A 22,524-nucleotide genomic window follows, 5' to 3' on the forward strand; every position below is an offset into this window, starting at 1 on the left:
ACAGAACCGGCGCCCCAACCGGTACTTGAACCCGCAGTACCGGCACCGCAGGCAGAGGATTAGCCTAGTGAGCTGTGGTGCTGGCCTAGGTTTACATTCTTGAAAGGATTTTGTTCCTCTGACCATGTCCACATGGCTATAATCAATGTAAAGAGGGAAAATCCAGACATAATTCTGATTCCCAGGTCCAAAATTTCCCAGATCATTCACTGGCTCATTTACAGGTGCCTCTCAGAGTTTGCTCCAAAGTATCTGGAATTGTTGTTCCTGGGCTGTGAGCAAAGATTAAATATGTCTTTCCAGGAACTATTCATTAACTCAGTTCCAGTTCACCATGAGAATGCCAAGGCAGAACTGTTCCATCTCCAATGTTCCAGAAGATGTATTGTTATGTCCTTCAGTGCTGGAAGGAACAAATTAGGGGCAGGATAATCTGGTAAACCAATCCTGCAGGTGTTTTCAGAGTGCGGTTTATCAAGGAATTACCAGAGGACCAAAAGTATCTGTGACTAGTGAGGAAATGATGGGAGAAGCCATCCACATCCTATTTCAACGCAAACCTACATTCTGATGTACAACAAACTCAAGCCTTCAGGTTGAGGTACCACAAGTTATCTCTTGCTAAGGGAACACTGACCCGGGAAACCATGGAAATTGCATTTACTGGATCCCATTGCTAGGCTTAGGTTCCAGCAAGTTTGGGAAGCAAAAGGGCCTTGTGAGGGAATGAGACCCACCTTTAGATAGGGGTCAGTTTGGGTCTTCTTCCAAGATCTTGACCCATGAAATAAAATGTAGCACACAAATGTGATGCTTGATCTAGCTATACTGCTTTTCTTTAAAAGTGTGAAAATAAGGAATTATTAACAAGCTTGAAACATTTCAGTGGGTAGAGGGAGAATAACTGAATAGCTAAAACATACAGGAGGATTATCTTAATAGACTTTAAAATCACAAGGAAATTTATTTTTTAAAAAATTGAATTTGTCAAAATAAAGACTAATATGTTTATCCTATTATTTTGGAAGCTTATACTAAAATAAGAGATAACAAATTTGTAGAGTATGTCTGAAGTCTATATCAGGATGAATTAATTGTCAAAGAATCATAAATATATATATGGAGGGGGAGGGGAAGACAGAGGTGAAATGCAAACTGTATCATTTCTCCACAAGTATAGTTATAGTTCATTTATTGATCAATCTGTGCCTAACTTTCTAAGGAAAATGTCAGCTAATTTCTTTCAGAGTTTCCAGCAAAAGTGAGTGAGATCCTTCAGAGAATGACATGTTGTAGAGCTTTATCTTTTTCTTGTTTCTGTAAGAAGCAACTCTCCACAAAGAGCTATTTTTGTATGTGCTTAGAGTAGGCAGAATCTTTGGTTCTCTTACTGGACTTTCCTGCCATAGGAGAATCTGTCATCATCAGCAAGTTCATCTTCAAGTGCAATGGGCCACCAAGTGCACTCTCATATTCTGCTTTCCCTCCAATCCTGGCATAAACATCTACATCGTGGAAGGGCAGACACACTGCATGAATGGTGTCTGAGCCACTGTGCAGCAGGGCATGTGGGAAAGATGCAGACACAAGGGCCCCAGCATTTCTTGCTTTCAGTTAAGAAGAAATGTGCATGGGTAAGTGGGAGATATTCCAGTCTCAAGGCTTTTCTACTTGCTGCTTCTGCTGCTACTTATCAACAGGAATGCTATTAGGTATTTTGTTGGATGGTTCTTCAGTTCTTCACTGCCTGTGGTTGTCCTGTTTGCCGAATGAGCTTGAGATTCTTGATTCTGTGGACTAAAGACCAGCAATGGTGCCTCCTCCTCTCATCATCTCTTCCTCCCCCAGTCATTGTGACAACCAAGCACACATTGATAGAACTGCAAATGGCTCCTGGGAGTCAGCTCTCTCCATGAACCCTCTCTTCTCCTTTAAACTTTGTTCAAATGACTCGGTGAGGGCTCTCATGACTACTGTGTCTCAAATGCAGAACCTGAGTTTGCATTTGGCTTCCCATTCACCCCATTCAATAACCCTTATCCTCTGATCCATAATTTTTGCAGGGGGCATGTCTTATTTTCATTCTTCTCATCACATCTACCACAATCGTTGCTTGATAAAAATTTGTGGGATTAAATTAAAAGGTAATTGAGAACAGATGAATCGGTCTCATGTGCCCCTCTTTCCCCCCAAAATCTGGGCTATCATCAGACTTGTTCACACCAGGAGATCCCCATTTCCACAACAGTGGGCAACAGCAGATGTTATCCTTTTTGAACAAGTCTATACCCCGAGGCAGACCACCCTTCATCCCTACTTTATCCCAGGTCGCTCAGGTATCCAGCAGGATCCTAGGGTGTGGATAATTAATGGGCAAAGCAACAACTCAAATCAGGATTATTTATAGATAGTTTAATAGACTGATTGCTCCTGCACTCCAGGACGAAAGCTTGGGAAGGTAGTGAGTAAATAAAAAGTCAGTGGTTTGGAGGTGCTGGCTTGAGGGAGGCTGCAGGTTTGGTGGGAGCAGAACAGCCCAAAGTGAGTCTTTAAGGAGAGAGCTGGTGGAATAAATATTTCAACCTCACTGTCTTCCCTCCCATACTCTCTTATCTGGGTTCCCTGTTACTTGTGGCGAAGAAAAAACTATAGGCAAAGGGAGAGCAGTGCATGCAGACAGGAGGGTGCAAGATGGCAGAGTACTATGAGAAAGTGAAAAGCGGAAGATGGTGAAAGAAGCTAAGAGGCCTCTGGTAAACCTCCTGTGTCCTATGGGCCCATCAAAAGTGTTCTGAAATCCAAACTAAAAAATAATTCTGTAGAGTTTTACAGACTGATTTATGCTTACCAGATCCACAGAAGGTCATTTTCTGAATAGATTGCATGGTTCCCTCTTTTCAAGTGAGAAGTATGGTCCCGGGCTCCATAAACACAGGTAGAAGAATTTCTGAGGCACTTCACCATCTATGTTCACTGGTTGCTAGACTATATGGCTAATTTTCAATGAGATACATGATATCTCCAGGAAGTAATTTTATCCTCCATTAAGAAAGTCACTGTGATTCATTCTAAAATAACTACAGAGAAAAGCAATGGTGGTTCACTGGGTTAAGCTGCCACTTAAAATGTTCACATCCCATAAGTATCTATCATCTATCATCTACACACACATATGTATATCACAACATTTACATATACTGAGACTTTGGATAGACAAGAGAGTACAGCAAGGTTTTTCTGTGGGGAGATGATGTTCAGACAAATGGTTAAAGTGGGGCTGCTCTTATATTGTCAGAGAAATTGCAGTAGATCATGTAAGTTCACCAGCATATGAGCCTCAATTAGGCTATCAGACAGCTCAAAACACAAGGGACTCCCGGGTCCTCTGCAGCCTGTCCTCCTCCAACTTGGGCTTTGACTGAGATTCATCTAACTCCTCTGCCAAGCAGCCTCCATCTCCCTGGAGGGACAGCTGAACCCAGCAGCTGACTGGGTGAGATCTCTGTTCCCTGGAGGAGAGCATACAGCTTGCCCTGGAAGCAAGCCCTTTGCCACAGAATAGGAAGTTCTCATGAATGGCCAGGTCCAGATTCCTATAATGCCTGACTGAAAGCTATAGAACCATTCATTTGTATTGTTGACCCAGGTGGTTAGTTAGGGCCTTAGTGTTTTGGTGTTTGAAACATAGTCTTGGCCGGCGCCGCGGCTCACTAGGCTAATCCTCCGCCTAGCAGCGCCGGCACACCGGGTTCTAGTCCCGGTTGCCCCTCTTCCAGGCCAGCTCTCTGTTGTGGCCAGGGAGTGCAGTGGAGGATGGCCCAGGTGCTTGGGCCCTGCACCCCATGGGAGACCAGGAAAAAGCACCTGGCTCCTGGCTCCTGCCATCGGATCAGCGCGGTGTGCCGGCCACAGCGCGCTGGCCGCGGCGGCCATTGGAGGGTGAACCAACGGCAAAGGAAGACCTTTCTCTCTGTCTCTCTCTCTCACTGTCCACTCTGCCTGTAAAAAAAAAAAATTAAAAAAAATATTTAAAAAAAAAAGAAAGAAACATAGTCTTGAGAAAAAAAATTTAAAAAGAATTCATTGGTGAGATTGCCTTGCTCCAATGTTGTTTCCTAGGGAGTGGAAATGACACAGTTGCAACTCCACAAAGATTTCCTGGCCTCAAATATGGCTAATAAGCAGCATATCCTTCCAACACTGGGTCTTGGTGAGGAGAACACTGGCAGTCACTGTCATTGCTGGGGAATCATAGTGTGACTATGTTTCAGGCATCATGTACATATCAAAATTCTTCATGTGAATTGATCAGGAGTGAGGCGAGACAATGGGGGCAGGAGTAGGAATGTCTGATTTTCTATCCTTGCTTCTCTATAAAGGCAGAGACTTAATATGATCAAATTTGATCTAAAGCAAAAAAAAATGGGCATTTTTACATGCCCTTTTAAAAATTTACTTTACTAATTTGAGTGGCAGAGAAACAGGGAGACAGAGAGTGAACTCCCATTCACTGTTTCACCATAGCCAGGGCTTGGTCAAGCTGAAGCCAGGAACCAGGAGCTCCATATGAGTCTGCCATGTGGGTCAGAGGAACCCAATTCATTGAGCCATCACCTATTGTCTCCCAGAGTGCACGTTAGCAAGAAGCTGGAATGGAAAGTGAAGCTGACTTGAACCCAGGGAGTCTCAGGTGAGATGCAGGCATCCCAGCAGGGTCTTAACAACCATGTCAACCATCTGCCCCATTGCATATATTTTTAATGTATTTCAGATTCATGCTGGCTAACCATGGATATTTTGAAAATGACTGCTGCATTTGTAAACAAAACCAAGTAGCATGTATACTATATTCAACAAAGGGTCTGATCATAGATAGCTAAAACAAAGATCCCTGAAGAAGTAATGCTGAGTCACTGGTCATTCATGCACCTGTAGGAATAGAGAGCACTCTGTGGGGAGCAGCAGAGGGCAGGGTGGACTGCAGTAAGGAGGTGAATATATCACATGGAGATCAACAGCACAGTGTTACTGGCAGGATTCCTGAGGACAGAGATTCTGGAGACGAAACAAACACATTCTATGTATTGTGAGGAATAGGGTATGATAGAGGAGGAGTCATATTACAGATGACTTTCCAGTTTTCTTTTGAACACCGTAACTTCCTCTTCCTCCCATACCCTTGTCAAGTTGACATGCCCCACATGCACTTGTATGCTACCTCTATTTCCACACATTCTCTGTCATTGATCCTTGACATTTAAACATTTTATGGATCATTCTGGAAAGGAGACTGATCTTTGGAGGAATGCCCCAGATGAAGCAAGAATAAAATAAAGGGACAGGAAAAAACACTCGCTGTACCCTAGATAAATAATGTCTCCGGATGTCTCCCAATTAAGAGAAATTGAAATACGTGTATTGATTCCAAAATATATTCTCTCTTACTTAATGCTTCTGGAGGTCTTAAACTGGGCAGCTTTGATTTTCTGCTTTGCTCTTTCATTTCTCCATGTGACCTTTCTTGGGGCCACACGTTTCATCCGCCACCTTCTCAACACAAACTTTCAATTTCACTGGAGCTTTATTTAAATGTTTTAAGGCAAATTGAGTGACTGTGGCTGTAAGTAATCCTGGTTGCGTCCTCAGTTGCAATCTGTGAGTCTGAAGGTGTACTTTCTGTGTTGTTTAGCATCCTGAAGCAAGCACGGATGGGAGCTCATTTCATTTATTGTATAGATCAGAGGGGCTTTCATTTACTCTGTCAGAGACCGAGGCCAGTCATTAATTTATTGAGAGAATTAAATATACTACTGGAGGAATAGTCCAAACATTATTTTTAATACTGACAGCAAGAATTGATAAAGTGTCTATCACCCATAAAGGCAACATTCTTTTAGATTTATGACTTGATGGAATAAAAATAAAAATGGCAAATAGTAACATCTACTGCTGCAACAGTACGTGAGAGAATGTAGTGACATTAAGAACAACTCTCTAAAGGTGTGTGAAATGTCATCAGTCAATCATAGGCCCCTAGAGATGATTCAAAAGGTTTAGCAAACCAATCATTTCTAAATGAATTTTCTTGTTTAAAAGTGGTCTTTGATGAAGGCTCATTAAGGCAATGCAAGTGTGTTGAATACTTGTCCTTTCCTATTTCTATTGGGAAGGCTAGGAAACCTTTTCCAGTCTGCACGGTAGCTTTCGATTTTTATATTCTGGAGTAAATGAATACATTCAGCATTTATTGAGGACCTGCTAGGTTTCAGGCACTGTTCTGGCTCTGGGAATACAATGATGACAAGGCAGACCCAACCCCTGTCCATGAGGAGCCTCCAGTCCCAGGAAACAGAACACAAACCAACCAAGGCACAAGATATTGTTTGTGGTAAATGATACAAAGAAAACAATGGGATAGAAAATAACTAGGTTGGTCAGAGAAGATGTTTCTGAGAAAGAAACATTGAAGGTAAGACCTAATTAAATGGAAATGGCTTTGCAAAAATTTGGGAGCAACATGTTCCAGAGAAGTGAATAGCAAACATAATGGCCCTAAATTGGAAACCACTTTGTAATTCTTGAAGAAAAGGAGGAGAGGCAACATGGATAAATGATAAAGAGAAGAGAAAGAATGGTCTGAGTTGAGAACAGAGAAGTTGACCAGATTCAGAAAATTGCAAGGATTTTATTTTAATACAGCAGAATGTCACCTGGAGCTTCATCAGTAGAATGATATAAAATGATTTAGTTTGGAAATATTCTGCTGGCTGTGTTGTGGAAAACAGACTCTAATAGGGCAAGGGAGAAAGCTGGGAGCCCATTTAGAATGCATTTCCACATCTCTGGCAAGAGATAAGGATGTCTTGGACTGATATTTTGGTAAAGATTGAGAGAAGCACGTGGAGCTGAGATATGGTTTGGCAGCTGAGCTCCAGGGATGGAATGATGGATTAGATGTGGGAGGTGGAGGAAACGAAGTCAGGGATGGTCATAGTCTTTAGCCTTTGACATGAACAACTCAGTTAATTGCACTTTTGGTTTCTTCCATGGCTACCCAAAGATCATCACAGTGGCACCAGATGTACATACTTAGGTAGTCACCAACAAGAAAGTTGGATATCTTGTACCATTGATTTTGATTGTTTTAATCATTGTTTCTAGAGTCATTACTAAATTGTATCTTTTCACTGTAATTTATTGTCTCAATATAGCGATAAACTGTTTTGACATAGAGCAGCACCTGTGTTCAAACTGATGATTAATTCATTGCCTGTAGGTGTTAGAGATTAGGTATGATTCTACTAAGAAAAAAAAGTCTTGAGTGAATATAATAGAATGCTTGAATTTTTGCCAAGTTCTATTAGGATTTCTCTTGAATCTTTTCCTCTTTGTAAAGGCCCACAGAAAGCCATTTAGATGACATAGAACTTATGCCAAATGCTGATTCTTATCCAAGGTTAGCATATCTTGAGTTCCATTCAGCAAATTGATTTCTTCTTGAGATTTCACTTAAAAAGAAAAATTTTATTGCATAATGAGGTAAATTAATGCCCTGCAAATGTAATATGCCTCTGTGATATACAGAGTATTTCAATTTTTATACACTTAGCAAAGCTTTATCCTATTATCACATAATCACTTCTAGCCTAAATAAAACATCTAGAGCTTAATGCACAATGAATCCTATCTTTTAGCAGCTTTATTGCTATATCAGTTATTAATTTAAATTTGTGTCATTTTAGTTAACAAGAAAGATAGCTCTAAGATTTGTTTGCTTAGATTATATTTAAAATCCTGTATGTTAGAGTATTTAATATTGCAAGGATAAGCTATGATTTTATTGTTGAGATCTAGACATTCTTATTGTGTGTTTAATCCTCTAGCATCCAAAAGTGCTTTACAAAACATAAATACAAGGAGCTCATTTAACTCTCAAGTGATAGAGCAGTCTAGGAAACAGGTGTGTGAGCCACAGAAGTAGTGAGGCTCCTGCCAGTTAATGATTCACTGGCTTATACTATGCTTAACACATGACACCTACATAAGTTCCTGCAAGATTAATTCAATGACATTTAGCAAGAACTTACAACTCTGTAAAAAAGACCCAGAGACACATCAAGTAGGTCTAATCCTTCTTTGTTTGTAAATCTATTTCCTGAGATAAATTGCAGAGTCCCTTCACCTCTAACTTCATTTTGTCTTGAGTCTTCATCAGTTCTGGAGGCCCAATTGACAATCAGAGTGACAAGGAGAGAGGGAAAGGCACACACACACACACACACACAGAGTGATTTCATAGTGACCCAGTCTCCAGATCTGATCACATCATCAAGTCAACTTTACCCAGTCAGATACAGTATTCTGCCAGCTCTAGCTTTGACACATTCCTCATATTTGATAATACTACCATATTTCTGCTATTCCCTTAGTATCCTCAAACTATAATTAGTGAAATAGCTGCTCTGTCAGACTCTAGTCCATCCCATTACCTATTCAACATTTTTGTTGGCTAACTGATACATCCCTTAGATCATGGCAGGACTGACCTGTTCAAAATCTACTGGATCGTAATGTTAAAAGAATTAAATATAAACTTCTGGGTCTTACCTCAACCATTATTTCCACTCATATCTCCCTGCTGGCTTCATTTCTTCCTACTTGCTGAGCTTTCTTCTCTATTGGAATGCCTTCTTCCTCTGCCTAGGCAAATTCTCCCCACCTTTCAATTCTTAGGAGTTCCATCTACTCCAGCAAGCCTTTGATCACAAATCAAAATTCTGCTTCACCTCTATACTCCACCCTCTTGGCCTCGATTTCTTCCTGAGGCTTAAGGATAAACAGCTCACTGCCTCTTGCCTGGGGCTTGTCAAGTTTTAACAGTGAAAGTCCTTCTGTGGAACCATCCTCATAGACTATCTGCTATCTCTTCTCCACCAAGATGGAATTTCAGTGAAGGTAGGAAGTGTATCACATTCTCATTTTTTCTAGCATCATGTAACTTTGCACCCAGGAAGAACATGTTACTATCCAGTACAATGGAGATTATGTTGGGCTTTTTATCTAACACACTAATTATAATGAAATACTCAGAAGAAACCAAGGAGTTACTAAACTCTTCCCTGAGTAGCCTACCTATTGCCACCTCAGCTCTTTCAACCCTGTATTTTGAAACAGTTATAGGGGTGAAGAAATTAGATGGAAATGGTCAATTTAGCCAGAAGTCTCAAAAATAGATTCATAACCAATTCCCTGAAATTAGTCTTGGTTGGGAGGGTCCAGAATATTTCAAAAGTTCTAAAATAAATCTGGACTGTAGATGAAATTTTTATCTAACTCTGGATGAAGCCTTGTCTTTTCTGTCTTTTATGAGCTCACTAGTAGTCAAATGGTGGTGATGATGGTGAGGGGGAGGGGCAGCAGGAAGGGCTGCGATGGAAAGCTTATGCAAGCCTTATGAACAGAGATGCACTGGACAGATGTTTCGTCAGAATTGAAAAGAAAGCTCACATAAGTGTCGCTGGAGATGTGATGCGTTCCCCATATTGCTCCTTCACCCCAGAGACAAGCCCCATGGCCAGCTTTATAAAAAGATTTATTTGTAAAGGCATTGTGTGTGTGTGTGTGTGTATGAGAGAGAGAGAGAGAGAGAGAGAGAGAAAGAGAAAGAGAGAGATATCTTCCATCTGCCAGCCAGGGCTCGTCAAACCTAAAGTCAGGAGCCCAGAACACCATCTGAGTCTTCCACACGGGTGGCAGGGCCCAATCATTTGGTTGTCTTACAATGCTTTCCCAGGTGCATTAACAGGAAGCTGGATTGGAAAGCACCATGAACTTTTTACTTACTGGAAATAAAGGTATCAATCATTATGAAGTCAAAAGACAAACTAAAGCATGGTGCTTGGATTAATAAAATGATTTAGAAGAATATTTCTTGGTAATGTAAGATCTTAGGAAGAAACTTAAAAAAGTGTAGGTGAATGGGGCAGAGTGAGTGGGTTAGTCAGGGCTCTCCAGAGAAGGAAACCCATAGGATACAGGCACACACACACACACACACACACACGAATATGCACACGAACATGGAGACAGATTTTAAGTAACTGGCTTATGTGACTGGAGAGATCCACAGCCCGATCTCTTCAGGGCAAGCTGGAAATGTCAGCAGGAATTAATGTTGGACTTGAATCCAGAATCTTAATCTGATAAGATGAAGCCTGCCCTCTTTAGGCCAGATAGTCTGCTTTTTCAAATCATACTGGTTTCAATGTTAACCATGTCTTTAAAAATACCTCAAAGCAATATTTAACCTGGTATTTTACGAGAAAACTGGGCACCACAGTGGGACATGGCATGATTCAATGTCAGAGAGCACATTTTCATTAGGTATAAGCAACACAGAAATCCAAAGTGAAAGTTACATGTTAAAACCTAAAATAGTCCCGAGGCGACAAAATCTTTAAAATCTCTGAAGCACATACCTTCAAAGGTGAATCAGATCTGTCTGTATGTAAAGTAAGATGAATTGAATTTTATCTTTTCCCCTCTCACTTTCCACCCAAAACCAATCATATGTGAGTGTCAAGTTCCCCACTTCGCCTGGTTTACTGTAACAGGCCAGGGTAAAGCCTGATGCGCAGCATTTGTAAAGCTAACATAAAAACACTGCAGGGACAGGCTCAAAGCCACAGAGCAAGGTAAATACTGGCTGTAATCTAATTAGCAAAAGATAATAGAAGCCAATGGAAAACAGGCCACATGCCCAAGAAGGACAGTTCCCTTGGGACACAAATGATTGATCGCTTGGAGACAGGAAACAGATAGGGGAAAGTGTGTTCTTGCCTTTGACCTGAAACATAGATCACGGCTTCCAACTCAAGTAAAAGCATTTGTAAAAAGCCAAATGCCTTACATTCCAGCAGTTTGTCATCTGCAAGGAAGACTGGTGAAGCTGCCCAGCAGAACACTAGTGGCTCTGGCTCTTCTATTCTAAACATACCTAAGAAACGTAGCTTGAGGTACAGTTGCATTAGCCAAATGTTATTTTCCTTAGTGCAAACATAAAGGGACTGATGTTTTACACTCTTCTCTCATTGCCTTCTGATGCCCAGTCAGACACACAAAACCCAGCAGGTTTGGAACAGCCACGGCCCCACCATCCAATTTATAGGCCACTCGTAAAGACTTAAATTGAGTAATAAATATATCACTTATGGCAACTTTGAGAAAAATATTATGTCATTCAAATATGCACAGAATTGAAAACTTGGGACCATGGGTTAAGATGCCATTTCCCAGGGGGGCACCGCGGAAATAGTAGTGTGGTGCCTCAGCTTTGCAGCTCTGCTTACAAGACGGAACTTCAGCTGAGGGGCTCAGCCATGCTCCACAAAGAAAACAGACAGGGAACCGTGTCAGATGGGGAACAACACGCAACGCGTTAACGTGGCTTAAACATCCCCCTGCAAGACTGTGGAACAGTGACGTGGGAACCCCTCTGAGAATGTCATTCTCAGCCACAGTTCGGGTGAAACTAGTAACCTGAAGAAACAAGTGTCACCCAGAAGTGTCCTTAGTATGAGATCTGAGAATTTAAGCAACTTGGAGAAGAATCTGGGGGGCGGGTGTTTGTCACACAAGTCAAGATGCTGCTTGGGACACCTGCAACCTGAATCACACTACCTGGGTTCATGCCTTGACTCCATTTCCAATTCCAGCTTCTAGCTAATGTGCACCCTGGGAGACAGCAGGCAATGGCTCAAGTCCCTGCCACCAATCTGAGACCTGAATTGAGTTCCTGTCTGTTGGCTTTGGCCTGGCCCAACTGTGAGTGTTGCAGTGTTGTGGACACTTGGGGAGTGAAGCACCAGGTGGAAGATTCTCTCCCTCCTCTCTCTCTCTTTCTCTCTCTCTCTCTTTGCCTTTCAAATAAGTTAAAATAAGTAAAGAAAATATAAAAAAAGAGGAACCTGAAGGACAGAATGAATTTGAGAGCACACAAAGGTTTAAAGAATAGCAGGATAATCTCTTTTGTGTTACAGATAAAAGTGAAACAAATAGCAGGAAGGAAAAGGAAGACTGCATATCTTTTGTCCAGGCCCCATGAATGTTTGTATCAGAACAAAGGAAGAGAGTCTGTGTCCACTTAAGAAGCAGAAAAGAAAGTAGATGTGAGGGCCTGGAGACTGTTTCTAATGCAAAATTGAATGAGCTGACATGTTCTTCAGTCAGAAAATCCAAATTAAAAAAAAATTCACATACAATTTAATCAAATGCAAAATAATTTCTTGGGGATGGGCATTATGGTGCAGTGGGTTAAACCACTGCTTAAAATGCTCAACTCCCATTTCAAAGGGCCAGTGTGAGTCCTGGTTGCTCTGTGCTTCCAATCCAGCTTCATGCTAATGAATCTGGAGGAAGCAGTTGGTGGTTCAAGTGCTTGGATTCCTGCCACGCCTGTTAGAAACTCAGTTCCTGGTGCTTGGTTTTGGACTAATGGGAACCCAACCAGTGGGTGAAAGATCTTTTTCTCTCTCTTTTTTGTTCTAAATAGAAGAATTTACCTTTCACAGACATTTAAAGAAAACAAGTCTCCCAAACACAGAGGCTTTTAAAAAATTTGGCTTCTTTGGGTAGTTCAGCCAATATAGAACATATGCATAGATTTGTGGCATACTATAATATTGTTTCATCATAGAACAGTTTTAAAACGATAACATAATTAATAGTTTAGAAGTTACTGAAACTATAGGTCTACTATCTCACTTTGTCGCCCCCCCCCCCCCCCCCCGCACTCTGCCATTCAAACAAATAAATCTTTGGAAAAAATATTTGATCAAAATATAAGGTTCAAGAAAAAACACCTTCTGTTTAAATTTCCCTTCAATTACTTTCCATTATCTTTAGCTAACAATTCTCCTAAATAAATACTGACTGCATGAGGGCACACTAATGTGGAGCCATGTCAGACATAAAGTCTTGAAAACGGCAGGAGTCATACAAGCACACTTGAGTTTGAAAATTGAATTAGAAGCTAAGTTTACTTGGTTCAAAACTTTGAAATCCATGCAAAAGTTTTTTCATAATACTCATTTTCCATAACATTTTAAAAAATCTTTTATGTGTATCAGGAACCATGAAAATACTTAAACTTTTACAGGAAGATTTATTTATTTGATAAAGCTATAGAAGGAGAGAGAGAGAGATCTTCCATCCCTTGGTTCACTCCCCAGATGGTTACAATGGCTGGGACTGACCCAGGCTGAAGTCAAAAGCCAGGAGCTTCCTCTGGGTCTCACATGTGGGTGGCAGGGGCCCAAACACCTGAGCCATGTTCTGCTGCTTCTCCCAGGCTATTAGCAGAGTGTTGGATCAGAAATGGAGCAGCCAGGACACAAACAGGATCAATATGGGATGGTGGCATAGTAGGCAGCGGCTTTACCCGCCACTCCACAATGATGGCCCCAGTACTTACACTTATTGAGCCTCTCAACAATTTTGTCGTAGGAAAATAAACTAGCTAAACACGTGTAAACACGTATTTTCCTACATGTTCAACTTTCAGATATACGCTATTCATACCCTTGGAAAAAGTCTAAAATTCCCCATTGAGAAAAATATTGCAATAAAGCATGATATTGTCATTTTATAGATTATCATGAAATCATCAAAATATTAATTTTTATTAAATATGAAATGTGTATCATAAAATATAGAGAAATATTTTAAAAATTTGAAATACACTGTATGGTTTCAACCCTGAAAAGGCAGAAAAGCGAAAGGACCAAATGGAAGTACTCAAGATGCTAACAGTGGACACATCTGGTGATGACTTTATGATTGTTATGATGTTATGAATCAGTTTTCTCATTAAAATTTTCTGTATATTCCAAACACTAGATTAGAAGCTGAAACATCAATAAACTAGTGAAAGTAGAGAAAAGAAGTAGAGATGGTAACAAAACTTTCCCAAAGAGGACAGAGGGCAAAGGGCACCTACTTAAACAAGACTCTGAAGTTTCAGAATGAGAGTGTCAACAGCTCAAATGTAAACAAAGTTGAACCACAAATGAGAAATCTCAGGCTTGTAGCATTACCAGTCACTGATAGACTTCACACTTTCATTTCCTAGTGTATCATCTCACCTATCCCTTGAGGAGCCACTCAAAGAGCATTGGTTTGGAAGGGGGAAAAGAAAAAAGAAAAAGAAAAGCAAATCAGAGGACTGTAAGTCTCCAGGGCTAATGAGCTTGGTTATTAGTTGTAAAATGTTATGGGTTAATCTATTTTAAGGGTCAGATAAGTACACTGTAGGGTTTACCCATGTTGTGGTTTTGAAGGCATTTCTTACTCATATCTGTTGGCAGTGTTCACCCTTCCCTTCCTCATGCATAGGGGATAGACCACAGCATGATCCCTCCAGAGAAATGCACTGCAAAATGCAAGAAGAAATGCAACCAAGGAGTGAGAGAGAACTGGACCCAATGTTTTTCAAAAGAGTCACAGAGAAAAATTAACAGGTATGTCAACAAAAAATATCAATTAGCACAGCATTGATTGTTAATTAATCATGCTCTTTCCATTCTACAGTTATAGTTATATAGCAATATCATTAATTTTGTTAGTGGATATTAACTAGTTCCATGATTAAAGGTTAATACTTTATAAGTAAAGCATATTGTATACCAAGTATCTACAATTATCCCCTCCCTTAAGTTATTCTTTGTAGCAATTGTATGTTTATTGCTAAGACACATAATTTTACAATTATATTTCCTTCAAAAATAATTACTTGCATTCAAAATGTAAAAATTTAGTAGTTAAAGGTAAGATGATAAATGTGAAAATAGAGGCATAGCATTTTGAATTAATTAGAAATACTAGCACTTCAGGAATCATATAATTTGGTTGGATCTGTGCTTACCCAAATTAACTTTCTGAAAAGTTGAAAAAAGTTATCCACTTCACAGAGAACTTCTTGCTACAGTCATCTCATATAGGATGAGGTACTAGTGCATGGCAAAAGTTGGTAGCTAATAGTGTTCAGCCTAGAAGGTAGTCAAACACAACACAGGACTCTTGTTTGATGGGGAGAGGAGAGGGCTGCAGTAGATTTTGCAGGCCACAGTGAATGACACAGCTGCCCTAACTTTTGATTGGATACTTTCTGATCCTTTATTCTCCCATTGTTTCTTGAATTTATTCATTTCTATATGGTGTCATATGGTTCGGTGCTCCCAGCAACCTAACTTGACACCAGAATCATATGAGAAATCACTGGTTTTTAAAGTTTTATTTAATAAATATAAATTTCCAAAGTACAACTTTTGGATTATAGCAGCTCCCCCCCCAAAAAAAACCTCCCTCCCACCCTCAACCATCCCATCTCCCACACCCTCTCCCATCCCATTCTTCATCACGATTCATTTTCAATTATCTTTATATACAGAAGATCTACTTAGTATATACTAAGTAAAGATTTCAACAGACTGCACCCACAAAGACACACAAAGTATAGAGTACTGTTTGGGTAGTAGTTTTACCATTAATTCGCACAGTACAACGCATTAAGGACAGAGGTCTTACATGGAGAACAGGTGCACAGTGACTCACGTTGTTGATTTAACAATTGACACTCTTATATATGACGTCAGTAATCACCCGAGGCTCTTGTCATGAGCTGTCAAGGTTATGGAAGCCTCCTGAGTTCACCAACTCCGATCTTGTTTAGACAAGGCCATAATCATAGTGGAAGTTCTCTCCTCCCTTCAGAGAAAGGTACTGCCTTCTTTGATGGCCTGTTTTTCCCGCTGGGATCTCACTCACAGAGATCTTTCATGGTGGTTTGTTTTTTTTTTTTTTGTTTTTTGTTTTGTTTTTTTTTTTTTTTTTTTTTTTTTTTGCCACAGTGTCCTGGCTTTCCATGCCTGTGAAACTCTCATGGGCTTTTTAGCCAGATCCAAATGCCTTAAGGGCTGATTCTAAAGAATGTAGATTCTGAAAGTCTCATCCCTGGAAGTCTATTTTAGTAGGTCCTGGCTACCAATATTTTAAAGTAATTTTGACATAGGTTGTATTGAAGTTACACTTTGAGAAGCAAAGGGTAGAGAGAGGAGAGGAAGAAGTTGTAGAATCAATTAGAAGGATAATTTCTAACTAGAAACTCCTACCTAAATCTTTCCATCCTTCCCTCTCTTCCTGCTCACTCTTTTTTCTCCCTCTCCAGAAGGCAATACTATGATATCACTAAGATGTGACATGGCACAAGTCCAGGTCTGCTACCTAGGAAAGGTGTAATCAAGGAGAAAATCTATATTGGAAAAATTAGAGACAGTGAAGGAGACCAAGATACAATCAGACAGAGCCTGGATAAGACGTATGCTGATTTCCCATCATGAGAGCCATAAAAGAGATGTGTGTGTGTGTGTGTGTGTGTGTGTGGGTGTGTGTTGAGGGCATGATGCTGGCAATTGGGATTACATGTTTAAATTTATACTAAGAATAGGAAAATGAATACGAGGAAAAAGCTGTTGGAATGATGACTTGGTGTAAAGCAGATGATTGCGATTGTTGAGGCATCTGGTGTGTAGAAAAGAAACAGCAAGGAAATTGTGATGTGAGTTAGAGGAGGCAGCTAGTGTGTATAAATGTTCATCTTACTTATTTGAGATTCAGTGGGAGCAGAGATCTCAGCTGCTGGGTCACTTCCTAAATGTGTGCAGTGGTCAGAGAGCCAGGAGCCAGGAGCCAGGAACTCAATCCAGGTTTCTCATGACTGGTGCAGGAACCCAACTAGTTGAGTCATCACCACTGCTTTCCAGGGCCTGAATTAGCAGGAAACTGGATTCAGGAGTAAGAGCCGGTCATCAAATGCAGGCATTTCAATAAAGTGTGCGGGCGTTCTAACTGATGTCTTATTTATCAGATCAATGCCTGCCCTTATACTTTTTTTTTTAAACTGATTTACTTCCTGTTTCCATTAATTTGCTTGATAGATGCTGATGGAGGGCCTTGTATGACTGGGATTTCTTTTTGAAATTGGGAATTCTGAGGAATCAAAGATGTTGCCTAAACCCCACAGATTTCACAAGAGCACTAGTTAGACAAGCTGACTTTATTTTCCTAACTCTGGTAGATTCACTAGCCTATATAATTCATTTGAAAATTCTATCATGTAGGAAGGATTTATACAAGACTGAAAGCAAGGAGAAAAGACTTTTTTAAAAAAAGAAATTCAAATGGTGAAAATAAAAGAGAAAGCATTAATAATGGGAGAGAGATGTCTCCATGGAAATGAGAATAAGGTGGAATGGGAGCCACAGGAAAATGTAGTTAGGTCACATTGTGGTTTTTGTCACTATTCCTCTGAGAGAGAGAAAAGAAGGTATAAAGAATATGCTAGGAACAGAGTATATGCACCTGTTGATAGACATAGGCTTAGAGATATTACCATGCATATAAGTCATTTTAAAAGGCAAACCACACACACACACACACACACACACAGTGTCTATACTAGTATCTAATCATGATTTGAATAATAAAAATAAGGATTTGCCTTGATTGGTCAGGTGTTTTGTACAGTGATTTATGATGCCACTTGGGACACCCACATCCTAAATCAGTGTGCCTGGGTTTGAGTTCCAGCTCTACTCATGATTTCAGCTTCCTGATAATGTGTATCCTGGGAGGGTGACAGCTCAAGTGATTTTAAACTTGCCACCCACATGGAGACCCAGAACCTGGGACTGAATTCCTGGGCCCCAGCAGCAGCCTAACCAAACTCTAGCCATTGCAAGAATTGGGAAATGAACCAGTGGATAGGGGATCTCTTTGTTTGCCTATCTCTTTCTCTCCCTCCCTCTCTCTCTGTCTCTCTGCCTTTCAAACAGATTAAACGCACACGTGCGCAAACACACACATACACACACGTAAAACAACAGAAGTTTGTATTTCACAGTTCTCGAGGGTTGGAAGTCCAAAATTAGGTGCCCGCAGGTTGGTGTCTCGTGAGGGGCCCAAGACAGTGCTTTGCTGCTGCATCATCCAGAAGAGAAAAATGAGTCCTTACATAAGAGAAGGCATGGAAGGGGAAAATACCTGCTTGTTGGGAGAAGCAGTTTACGAGGGCCCTGATCACATTCCTGATGGAGGAGCCCTCATGACCTAATCACCTCTTACAGGCCCCACCTCTTCGTGTATCACATCGGCGTTAACATTTCCACCTTGTATCACACGTCCACATTTCGGAAAGAACACGTTCAAACCACAACATTGGGGAAAATTCAGGCTTAGCTTGTTTGGAATCTTCCTGGGGAGCACATCAGTCCTCCAGGACTGACAACAGCTGGGATGTTCAAGATGATAGTGGAAGATGGCATTCTGAGACTCTCTGAAGGCAGGTTCATTATTGCAGAAGACATTCAATTTAGATGGCCCCTAGGACCCAGCCTGACTCTAGAAGGCTACAATTCAGTGGATTTCTACCCGTTTTCATACCACACAATGAATCACACTTGGTCAATTGAAGTTGGTTGCCAAGGTTTCTGAAATAATTGATTTGTCCAAGAGACAATCAGTTCAATGCCACCCCAGTATATTAGGTATTTTGACAGGAGACATTATAAGCCTCTTATTAAACCTCGTCCTATCCTTTCAGAAAAATAACATCCAGTTCAGTAGCTACAGCTGGCCTCTGTCTTTGCAACTCTCTTTGGCATTCTGCATGACAGCCATATTGTGGCTGCGAGCTATTACAACAACACACTGACTTCAGATTTACAACTGTGTGCTTGTCATTTCCAGATGTGGTTTTACTAAGATAGTTGTGCACGATACATTGTGAGAAGCAGCAGATTTCCAGTAAAACATGCCTATAAACAATATGGTTTCTGGCGAAGAGAGAAAAAAGGTTTACACCCAGATGCCATAGAAAAATATAGTCTGTGCTTTGTTCCTACTTACCCTGAGGGTTTAGGTGTGATCTAGAGGTTTCAGTTTTGCTTTGTGTGATCCTCCCTGACTCTGAAGTAACCTATTTAGACTCTTGTGTTCTCTGAATAATTCGAGCGCCGAGATACTTCCTGTAGTTTGCCTACTGTTCTGCTAAAAGTTTAGGAATTTTCTAACAGAAAGTCACACTCTTAATTACAAAAGCAATTGCTGTATTTTGAATTGCTTTTCCTAATCTGTAAGCCTCTAAGCAGCACCTGAACAGGTTTATTTGAAAGCAGAAACCAAAACTTCCTGTGAGAAGTCACAAGCCCGCGAGTTTCTGAATATTTTTTCTACATTCCTTGAATATCCTGCCTGATTTTTACTTTAGCACAAAGCCCACAAGATTCAAAAGACATGTGTTGGCAGGGAAAAAATTAGCACATATGGATGTGGGTGGCAGTATCTTAATGCCCAAAATGGGTCCACCCTTATTTTCAGCAGTAGCAATATCTATTTAATACAAGTCAAGGAGGAAATTGGTTGTGACAGATGCATCCCTCAACAAAGGGGAAGCAGATGAAAGGTATTCCTGATTCCATGTCTGCTATTTTTACTTTTCTCTTAAATCAACTTCTTTTTTTTAGGGACTGACTCCAATGTCGCTGGCACATCAATCTTATCCTCCATTGTGGCATTACCATCTATTGCAACTATTATATCATTCATCAATACATATCTACATTCAGTCACCCATATGTCTATCCATCTATCCATCTACCCACTCACTTCCATATAATCATATTAATGAAAATGATAATCTTGGGGCCTGTGCTGTGGCGTAGCGGGTAAAGCCACTGCCTGCAGTATCGGCATTCCATATGGGCACCAGTTTGAGTCCCAGCTGCTCCATTTCTGATCTAGCCCTCTGCTATGAACTGGGAAAACAGTAGAATCCTCATGGGAGACCCGAAAGAAGCTCCAGTTTCTGGCTTTGGATCAGCCCAGCTCTGGCCGTTGCGGCCATTTGGGGAGTTAACCAGTGTATGGAAGACCTCTCTCTCCCCCTACCTCTTTGTTTCTGTAACTCTGCCTTTCAAATAAATAATTAAATCTTTAAAAAAATTATAATCTCAATGATACTGATGACATGGAGCTTTATATTACAAGGAATGATTACGCCTAAAGGGATGCCTATTACATGTTTAGTCATTCAATGTCTTAATTTTTTTGAATGCTTTCCTTTTCCTGCAAAGACACAGGTTTGTATAGCATGGTTTTGAGACTCAAGTAGAGTACTGGAGTGTGAGGAAGTCTAGCAAAAAAAATAAATAAAAAATAACAACTAAAAATTCTAGTTTGTTCTAGAAGAGCAGCTTAATTTTTTTAGAAAGTCTTTTTTTTTTTTTTGGTTTCAAGTGAAATCTGTATCTATAAAAGCATTATAAAAGAAAAAGGAAAATGGAAGAATGCCACTACATTTGTCCAAAGACATGAAATATGTTGGGATGTTCTATAAAAAAGGCTTTTTAAAGTCACATACGTGTAATGTATGTTGCTCATGATTGTCTATGATCTTCAGGGCTTAACCCACATTTCTTGAAGTGTGATCCAACTCCCTCAGCTTTTTGACAATACTGATACAAGGTCATATTCTGTGCAAAGAAAAAAAATACAGGAAGCTGGTAAGGAATGATATTCCTTCTAGAATTCAAAGAAGATCCTAGATAATAATCCTGGGGTCTACAACCAACCAGCTGCGCAGCTTCTCTCTATAACTCTGCATGGGGTAATGGGATATTCTGATCAGCCAGACCTTTGTCAATTACCTATAATATATGCAAGCATAAGCAGAATTTCTATGGAGTGAGAGAGCAGCCTTTTTCCAAGATGGGGGGTGCTGGATAAACATACACATAGATTCAATAGAGTAACAGAGCAAGACATTCACGGTGGATGGCTGTGACTTCATAGGGAAACACAACATCCATCTGCAAAAGACACTGTTAAAAATGATCTTTTAAAGATTTTTATAATTATTCAAAAGGCAGCGTTACATGGTGGGGTGGGGGAAAACAGAGAGGTCTTCCCCCTCTGGTTCACTCCCTAAATGGCTGCAACAGCCAGGACTGGGGCAGGCTGAAGCCAGGAGTCTGGAGCTTCTTCTGAATCTCCCACATGGGTGCAGGGGTCCAAGCCCTTGATCCGTCTTTTGCTGATTTCCCAGGCACATTAAGCGGGAGCTAGATCAAAAGTGGAGCAGCCAGGAGTTGAACCAGTTCCTATATGAGATGCAGTTGGTGGTTTAACCAGCTATGCCACAATGCCATCCCCTAAAGTTGCTTTAAAAAGCTGATGAGAATATATTATCCTCTGGGTTTTCAGTAGTACACTGAGTGATAGATTTCTGGATAGTTCTCCTTCTTTCAAGAAAAAGAATCATTTCTCATGTCATACTCCTGTCTTCTTAACCACTGATTCAAAGCAATGGGACTTCAAGACAAAGACTGGGCCAATGACCACATCAGGCTTGGAATTGGAATTCTTATTTTTAAGATTTTGCTGAAGAAAAAAGAATATCTATCAAGCAGAACTAATTAAATAAGAAGCATTATTAGTAGACTTTTCATTTGCATTTCATAAGCCTCTAAAGTAAAATGATGCAAATATATTGACTAGAGTTGGCAGTTATTATGGAGACTTATTGCCCTGTAGATTGCAAAGTGATTGACAGTGACAAAAAATGTCCACCACAATAGGCTCAGAGCAGTATCATATTTTAACGGCAACACTCCTTCCCCCTTCAGTTTTCCTGGAATCAGATATTCATTCTTTGTTTCCAGTTTCATTAGTTACGGTTATTTCTTCTTTACTTACTAGTTATAAAACAATACACTCTTACAAAAAGAAAAGGTCTTTAGGTCAACATAAACCAGTTGAGGTGAGTAATAAGTAACTCACGATGTCAAAATGACAACAGGAATATAAACCTAACTCATTCTTGTAATCTCACAGGGGCTGTAACCAGCAAGATTGCTTCAGAAAATAAACGGGAATTGCTGTTCAGAAGAGTCCTTGGTGAGCAGAGCAAGGAGGAGGAAAGGGGAGAGGGGAGGAGACTGGAGGAAGAGGCGGAAATCAAAAGGGAAGCACGGGAAAGGAAGAGACAAAGGGCACCTGTGTTTTACATATGTGGAGAGAGAAAAGCAATACAATCAGCATGCTTTATTTTCATGTGCTCAAGCCATTACATCACACAGGAGAGGTATAATAAACTGTACTAGCGAGTGGTTAGGTCACCCTAATGAATACAAATAAAATATCTCTTTCTCCTAAAGAGGTGGAGCATTTTATTAACTAGCATTTGGAAAGTGTTATTATTTTTTATGTCCACGATTTTATGGATCCTGCTTTCCTGGGAGGCTGTAGAAGCAGTGACGAATGCTGCGGAGACTATAAACTCCTATTTCATGTTTTTAAAATAAAGCAAGGAAATCACAGAAGAGAAAAACAGATCAGTTAACCTCCAGCATTATCTATGAAGTTCTATTAGCTCACTTTGTAAAAGTCTGCCACTCCTATTTGGTTGAAATA

The 22,524-nt window shown here is 40.3% G+C and overlaps 1 long non-coding RNA gene across 2 annotated transcripts; it reads left to right on the forward strand.

Moving 5' to 3' along the window:
* The first annotated feature begins 397 nt into the window (after nt 1–397).
* Nucleotides 398–22,257, forward strand: LOC103348886 (uncharacterized). Of its 2 annotated transcripts, XR_007920273.2 has the most exons (5): nt 398–601; nt 14,129–14,223; nt 14,364–14,516; nt 16,223–16,372; nt 21,946–22,257. It is a non-coding gene; the product is annotated as an uncharacterized lncRNA (long non-coding RNA). The 2 variants fall into 2 exon arrangements; XR_001793671.3 differs by lacking the exon at nt 16,223–16,372.
* The last annotated feature ends 267 nt before the right edge of the window (nt 22,258–22,524 follow it).

The sequence above is a fragment of the Oryctolagus cuniculus genome, chromosome 3 (genome assembly GCF_964237555.1).
Source record: "Oryctolagus cuniculus chromosome 3, mOryCun1.1, whole genome shotgun sequence".
NCBI classification, from domain to species: Eukaryota; Metazoa; Chordata; class Mammalia; order Lagomorpha; family Leporidae; genus Oryctolagus; species Oryctolagus cuniculus.